Here is a 6,198-nt window from a genome sequence, read left to right as displayed (position 1 = left end):
TGGCACTAAAAACAAAACCCAACTGAGGTACTTTATAATAGTTCAGGGGTAGCTCAGTGGTTAAGGCATCGGCCTACAGTTTGTAGGGTCCCAAGTTCAAATCCCACCACCCTGATGGGCAATTGAACAAGACCCTCGACTCCTCAGGTGTATAATAAAATAATAATGTAAGTTGCTCTGGATAAGGGCATCTGCCAAACGTCTATATGTAATGGCTATTATTCAGCTTGTGGAGTGCAGGATGTGCCTGAAAGGTCTTTGGTTATAGGAGACTCTATACTGAGGCACGTGAAATTAGCCAGGCCTTTAGGGGCGCCAGCGGCAGTGGTTAGGTGTATCCCGGGAGCCAGAGCACCGGACATACCAGGTAATCTTAGGGCTCTAGGACAGCTTAGGTTCTCAAAGATGATAAATGCTGGAGCTGAAGATATACAGTACACCTTTGACAGTCAGAGGTTAGTAAGCATAAATTTACAGGGGTGTTGAAACTAGCGAAGGCGATGAAGTAATAAGCTGCTGCTCTCATTTCTTGTAGTATAGCATATAGTCTCAGAACAGGCCCAGTTAGTTAGTGACTACCCAGGGCCCAGGCCAAGAAGCAGACAAACAGGCTAACCTGATCACTAAGAGTCATCACTTAGGGTTCACCATATTGAGACTGTTCTGTTCCCCTCGCTGAAGAAAAATTTAGAAAGACCCAGAAAGTCTGTTTTAGTAATTTTATGAATATAGAGACCTAAAATTCAGAGCAAACTGGATACACAGCCGGCACCTCTGATCTGAAGCTAGGACTGTAAAATATTAGATCTCTCACATTGAAAGTGCTAACTGTTAATGAAACTATCACAGGTCAGGAGTTTAATATTCTGTGTTTAACAGGAACCTAGATTGAACAGAACAAGTGTGTAGCTCTAAATTACGCCAGTCCGATCCCAGTCGATCTCAGTTATGATCATTTACAGACTCCCAGGGCCGTACTCTGAATTTCTCTGTAAATTTGATGATTTCCCCTCAAACTTGGTTGTTTTTATACACAAAGATTTTCAAATAGCTGGAGATTTTAATTTTTTAGAATCCAGAAGACCCTTTGAAAACAGCATTTATGTTCATACTTTGAGATTTGAGATAAAAAAAAACTCGCTCCCTGGTATAATGACCACACATGCACTTTAAAAGAGACTGCTTGAAAATTTGATCATAAATAGCATCAAACTAAATTGTTAGTATTCCAAAAAGCATGGAAAGAGAGCATCCTGAACTATAAAAAAAAAAAGCTCTTAGTGATGCTAGATCATTGTATCTCTTCACTCTTATAGAAACTAACAATAATAATCCTAGATTTTTATTTAATATTGTATAAAAGTTAACCAGGAATAAGACCACTACAGAAATCTCCAAAACAACAACACACAGTAGTAAGGACAAAAAATTCTGACTTGGAAACCAGACAATATAATTGATGTAGATGTAGTAGGAATTAAGGGCCCTCTCCTGGCTTAGATCCTACTTGACCGATCGTTATCAGTTTGTAGATTTTAAATGGTGAACATTCTGCATGTTCTCAAGTGAAGTTTGGTGGTGTCCCACAGAGTTTGGTTTTAGACCCACTGCTATTTTTTCTTTATATGACACGCTCCCTCTGGGCAACATAATTTTTAAGCATGGTAGCCTATTTATGAAACTCCAAAGTGTTCAAAATTAAATAAATAAATTAATAGGACATGATGAAATAAATAACTCTATGAATAAATGAGACACATATATGTAATATGAGAATGATATTGTGAAATAATGGTACATATTTTTTTTAAAAAGCTTATTATTGTAAAATATATTGCACTCTGCTATATAAATTTACTTATTATTATTATGAAATAATATTTCATGGTCATTATTTTTCCCAATAACAGAGATTATTGCAGAGGCATTTTATTTTTTTTCATGCTGTTCTTATTTCAAAATGTTATATTTTCAAAGTCAGTTTTTATTTCAAAATCCTGTTTTTCATGATGGCCTATTTATTTCATAATGCGACTTTTTAGCAGAATGAGTCGTTCTGTCAACCTAGAGCGAAAGGGCGGAGCCAGCTGTGTGATTGGTTGCTCCTTTATTCAGACGTAAGTAATAGCGCATGAAGTATCGATTTAGGTCTAATGGTGCAATACGTATTTTATGCAGTAGGTGGCAGTACAGTGTCTACTGGTAAATTATCCCTCTCCATCTGATCTGCTAAAATGAGCAGAACTGAATGATGCTCACTCCAGTCCGCCATCTTCATGACTTTTGACTTAACACACAACTTACTAGTACACACTAAAAAACTCTGGGTTGCCTCTGTTGGGTCATTTTTCTGGGTTATTTACAGAGAGTTGGGTAGTTTTTGTGTAACCCAGCTGCTGGGTTGAAGTTTGCTTGGCTCCTCCCCCAAAGTTCACTGTGTGACGGTTCATCCTCCTCGTGCATTTAAGGGAAAATCACATTTAATACAAGGTCTGTATACACATGTTCACTCACCTAAGTCACATATGACTGAAAAATTATTACTATATGTGAGATTTATTACTGTTACTGTGTTAAGGTTACACTTAAACTTTCAGGCTGGTCTGAGGTAAGATAATTTAGCTGACAATAGCTGCTATAGTTAGCCAAAGAACTCTAAACTGTTAAAGGGGTCATACGGTCCTACATGCACTTTTTCAAGCTGTTTGGACTGAACTGTGTGTTAGGAGAGCGCGTACACAACCACTCTACGATGATAAAGAGCCGCCCAGTGGTTTTCTTTTCATTTATTACAATAACATGCCCCTTCTGAAATCAGGCCAATCGCAAATGCCTGTTGATGTGACGCCACACCGACAGAGGCCGCTCCTACACTAGTTGATTGACACTGGGGTTTTAGCAAAGACCCGCCCCGAGTGAGAAGAAGCTATCGGCCATTGTTTTTCGCCGCTGAGGACGCAGTGGCTGAATTTAGTTTTTAAAGCTAACGTCCCCGCCGATTTACCTAAATGCGTTTATGTTTGCGATAATCATTTTTCACCAGACTGCTTTATAAACGCGGGTCAATATAAAGCAGGTTTTACTGGGAAGCTGCTCCTAAAAATGGATCTGTACTAACGCTTCGTGTTCCTGCTTCATCTTCACCAGGCTCGGTGAGTGTGATTTATTTTACTATGACTCTTTGCTGATCGCCTTTTCTAATAATCACGATGAATGCGGAGTGTAAGTTAACTTATACTCTAATAGAACATGGTTATGGCTTCTTCTCTATGTACATCCGTCTCTATATAATCCCTAATCGCCCGTTTATAATAAACAATGCATTAAAGTGATTGTCTAGTTGCAAACTGTGTACGTAGTCGGAAAACTATATTATGCTTACCTTTGTTACGTTAGATGGTTTATAACGATGTCTGTCGAAGATTAAGAAGTCATGTAAACACATCAGTAAACACATCGCGTCCGTATCTCTCTCGGTAAGTTTCTCCGCTTTTGTTGTCGTTGCTCGCGGCAGCGTAACAGCCCGTTAATTCATGCCCATGCAGTGATGAGAAAGACAAATCGAGTCGATGCATGTCCATTCTTTTAATTTCTGCGTTGTCAGGCAATATTACAAACTTCCGCGTAGGTTCCGTACTTAAATCAAACCAAAAACGACTGAAGAAAACAGGCTCAGGCTCTATATTCCATAGTTTTCCAGTTTGGACTGCATTACCCACAAAGCACTGCGTTGTGGGCAATGCTTTGTGGGTAATGCAGTCCAAAGCATTGCCCGCACTGGACCACACTTCCGTGGCTATACCCCACGTGTCACGCCCCACAGAACCACAGAACTGGGGGGGGGGGGGGGGCGGGCTCAGCAGAGGTCATGAGCATTTAAATTAGCATGTACTGAAACAGGTTGCTGAGAACAGAGCTAGTTTTTACCAGGTAAAAGTAGTGTTTTTTTACACAATAATTTTGAATTTTTAATTAACGTATAATACAAACTTTTCATTAGGACCCTAAAGATCATATTAACATTTAATGAAAAATGGGATGTGTAGGACCTTTAACTGTAGTGCTAGCATGACGCAGGCATTTTGTTAGGTTGCCAGCAAAAGAACATTATTAATCTCACTGTTTGAGACAATAAAATGCTGGGGTGTTACAAAACACTGATCGTCTCACAAATATACACACCTGCTAACCCTCCCGTTTTTCTCTAGTTAGTAATTTACTCTGCGGTCAAATTTCTCCTGTGTTTCTCCCGAGTTATAACAATATTTTACACCTTTCCCCCTTTGTCACCAGTAATTGCATGTAAGCTAAACAGGTAGCCCTCTTTAACCAAAGCTGCTTGTGACTCAGACTTAATTAACTATCAGTCAATGAGCCAACTACAGGAGAAAGTACCACAGCTGAACAGGTAACTACTAGATGGAAGTATTAATATTTGGGTGATTGTAATGTGCCAGTATGACCCCAGCTATGACATTTTTTCGGTAATTAGCTTAAAATCAACGCAGACCACAAGATCAACTATTCTGACATAAACAAAAATAATAATATATGAGCTTTATCCTAAAAGCCATGCTTATTTTGCTTATTTTATTTTTGGTAGTAGCCGTCTCCATGTTTTTGTTTCATGTTACCTATACCCTAGCCTTGTCATTTTTTTATTTAGTATAAATCCTATTAAACATAAAAATTGATAGTCTTATTCAGTTTAATCTTTGTTTTTCAACAAATTTTTAACTTTCTTTCATTTCTTTCTAAGGTTGGCACCAACATGGTGGAATACCTCCAGCAGGCTGAAGTGTCAAGGCCGTACCCCTACATCCTGACGTTGGGAGATGATGACCAGCGCTGCTCTCAGGCATTCGTCATTCTGGTGGGACAGGCTCTGGAGCAATGCACACTACTTGGGGCGGTTGATGTGTGCTTCAAGGTATTTTATATTTTTGACATTAACTATTTAAAGCAGTGTGCTCCTGTATAGGACTTTTTGTAATGTTGCTATGAAATAGCGAGGCCTACTTGAAAAGTCATAGACAGTGTTTGTATGTTAAAACGGAACCAGGGCTGGATAGTTTTGTTCTGCAAAAAAGATATCTAATGTCACAGAGGGATCCTGCTCTGTAGAAGCTGCCTCAGCCTATTTGTGTTATTACTCCATTCTGCCCTTATGAGTAATAGTATAGTAATGATGTCGCTGTTGATTATCTGTTCTTGTGCTTTTGAAAAATAAATGTTTTTTATGAACATTTAATAGGATGTTGTTTATTGCATATATGTATGGTTAGCAAAACTTTTAAGTTTTTTTTTGTAATAGACCAGTATATCAAAGTAATTTAACTGTTTAATAGACATGTTTTTGTTTTTTTTACAGATTCACTGTAAAACATGAAAATAATAATAACCTATTTGTGAGGTAGAATTAACTCAACATTCCAGTTAAAATGAACCAACATCTGGGTAGAACATTTGACCAATTTCTGTGGTAGAATGAACCCAGCATTATAGTTAAATATGACCAAGCATTTGGGTTGAATATTTAACCCATCTTGCTGGGTTAAACAAATAACTAATTTTGCTGGGTTAAATTAACCCAGCATTTAGTTAGTCCTAAAATTTAGACAGCAGCTGGGTTAAAAACAAACCTAGACTGGGTTGTTTTTAACCCAGTATTTTTTTAGGGTGCAGAATTACTCCTAAGAATCTTGCTGAAAGTTCATTTAGGACTAAAAATAACCCTATTACAGAGTATGACTTACTTTCGACAATATAAATGTAATATAAATGTACAAAGACAAAATAAAACGAGTGTGGAAATATGCAAAATTCAAGAAAACCCAGGAAAGTTCAAATACTTTCTCACAGTTCACACTACAGTTAGATTGATGATTTCACAGTGCATGGTGGGGAAATGTATAATTCTGAGCATGATCTGTGGTGTTGTAAAGGCAAAGCCTGATTTATTATTTCTGAGACTGTCGGTTTTAACAAATGCAAATCAATACTGCTTTAATCCTGCATCTTTACTGTTACAAAAAACAATAAGTAGCAATCACCTTAGTTTTTGCGGAGACAGCATCTGAAATGTTGCATGTACGGTAAATAGACTAGGTTTGTTGACGGTGAGGTGATTGTTTGCTTTACATCTCTGTTCCCCCTCATGTTTGTGTTTCCTTCTGGCTCTCCCTTTTAGTTATGATG

General features: G+C 37.9%; 1 protein-coding gene across 1 annotated transcript in view; it reads right to left on the bottom strand.

The window, feature by feature from the left end:
- The window catches only part of copa (COPI coat complex subunit alpha), a 124,139-nt gene that overhangs the window by 72,966 nt on the left and 44,975 nt on the right, over nucleotides 1–6,198 (bottom strand). The gene's annotated exons all lie outside the window — the stretch shown is intronic.

Source organism: Clarias gariepinus, chromosome 1 (assembly GCF_024256425.1).
Source record: "Clarias gariepinus isolate MV-2021 ecotype Netherlands chromosome 1, CGAR_prim_01v2, whole genome shotgun sequence".
Lineage (NCBI taxonomy): Eukaryota > Metazoa > Chordata > Actinopteri > Siluriformes > Clariidae > Clarias > Clarias gariepinus.
Note: the sequence above shows the minus strand (reverse complement) of the source record. Positions and strands in the feature narration are given on the sequence as shown.